Source organism: Bombus impatiens, unplaced genomic scaffold, assembly GCF_000188095.3.
Source record: "Bombus impatiens unplaced genomic scaffold, BIMP_2.2 scf_0015, whole genome shotgun sequence".
NCBI classification, from domain to species: domain Eukaryota; kingdom Metazoa; phylum Arthropoda; class Insecta; order Hymenoptera; family Apidae; genus Bombus; species Bombus impatiens.
In genome coordinates, this window is record NT_176434.1 from 579 (window position 1) to 2,706 (window position 2,128).

The following is a 2,128-nucleotide window of genomic DNA, read 5'->3' on the forward strand; positions in this document are numbered from 1 at the left end:
GCTCAATACCACCGCTGATGGAGCGGTGTGCGGCCATGTCACACCGCGCCTCGTCGCCGGAGCCGCTGTGCCAGGGAGCCCGGTTCCCTACCGGACTGCTTGGCGGCCCCGAGGCGCTGAGCCGCCAGCGTCCAAGCCCGAACCCTATCAGGGAGCGCGGCGGACCCAGCATGCTTCGCCAACGCCACACGGAGTTTCCAGGCGATCACTCATCCAAGTACTATCCGTGCCCGGCGCTGCTTAACTTTCGTGATTTGACGGAACGAGTGCACTCAGCGCGACATGGGCGTTGGCCCAATCCATGATACTACAGTATTTTGGGTGGGTCCTTAGATTTATTGACGGTCTGACTAACGGTCAGCGGACCCTTAGCGGTCAAATAACGAGGGACGTCGCATGGTTTATATCACGCGACGTAACAAATACATTTCGGTAGTTGAAAAATGATGTCCACACTAAGCAGAATATCATGAATCTATGACTATGAGTTGGTGGAATAATTTGAAAGTAGAGGTGAAAGTAGAGTCCAAGGCTGTTTTCTGTGTATCCATTTTGCTCTCGCTTCTAATCGGATTAATACATGTATACGTGACGAAAGAGTGTGGATGTGTGTATTCGGACGAATTTGCGTTCTGTCGAATGAAATGTCCAAATACACTCAGAAAAATGTATACATATAGACATGTAACCTGACTAGATTGATATATTCCGTCACACGTGAATTCATCCGAATCTGCATCCACCAAGAAAGTACTCATGAAGAAAAACGAAAACTGGATAATAGTTATCTGAGGAAATATAGGGAAACCTAAAATGTAAAGGCGCGATCGACCTCAGAAGCGGTAGGTTGTATGACCCAAAATATTTCAAATTTCAGTTCAATCGCAGGCAAAGACGCAGTGATTTTTACCGTTTCCTACACGCATACTGCCCGTATAAATAAAAATCTCGGTTCGATCATCTTGATTATATTTTTAATACGGCGAGTACCATATCAAGCTATCAGTTTGTAAGCATTCGTTCATAAAAGAGTATAGTACATTATTTAATAAATCTGTACTAATAAAAATGGAAACGCATGATTACATGCATTTTGTAATAAAAATAAAAAAAAATGGACTCACTATACCAGTAAAAGAACAGATTTATGATGATGTGCCTCACTGAGGAATAGGTTTACCTGAATTTTACAAAGTCCATATATAAGTTTCTGGAGACCCAAGCATCGAAAGCCCTAAAAAATGACAACAGATCAGAAAAATTAAGCACAATTATTTTGTAAGAGCATAGTTGAATTATATATTTTATACCTGTAATTAAGTTAAAATTCTTTACTATTTTTACAGTATATTTATTTATGAGTTATCATTGAAGTTATCGCTATAATATTCAAGAATCTACATAATATTACATCTGTTACATTTGTTAAAAAATTTTAATTTTTCTGTAATTTGCATGATTTAAGCAGATCCCGTTGTTACTCATTCATCAATCAAATTGATCATATTCTTAAAATCTGAATAGTACTCAAGCTTATCCTTGATACTGTTGAAGTATTCGAAGGTTGTTCTACCCTTCAGTGTAACCTGCCAGCGTTCTTGCCACTTTTCAATGGCTTCTCTGACGATTGCTCTCTCGTTGTTTGCTTCGTCTTGTCCTCTTATTTTCTTATAACATTGTTCTGTAGGCCTTCGTCACTTGGGGGAGTGCCATCCTCTGTGACCTTATCAGCACGTTCCTCGTTTTCCCATTCAACAGGTCGCTCCAGCAGGCTACGGCATATGTGGTTATCGGCTCGAACACCCATTTGTACAAGGTACGCATGGCTGAGTGTTCGAGTCCCCATTTCACCTTGGCCACTCTTGCGAGGCTGCTGAATCCGATCCGAGAACATCACGTGCTCGTGGAAAATGGTCGCCGTCCTAGTAGCCATCAGTCTTTCCAGCAATTTGCCCACCATAGAAAGCAGGCAGATTGGCCTGTAGGACTTCGGACTACTTCTGCCCCGATCCGGTCCCTTCGGGATGGTGATAACATTCCCCACTTTCCATCTTCTCGGGAAGACTCCCCAGGTGAGGCAGCCATTCATCAGCCTAAGGAGTTCTTGATGGATCCCCCCCCCCCCCCA

General features: G+C 43.0%; 1 pseudogene; it reads right to left on the bottom strand.

The window, feature by feature from the left end:
- Positions 1-176: 176 nt before the first annotated feature.
- Positions 177-294, bottom strand: LOC112214149 (annotated as a pseudogene).
- Positions 295-2,128: the final 1,834 nt, after the last annotated feature.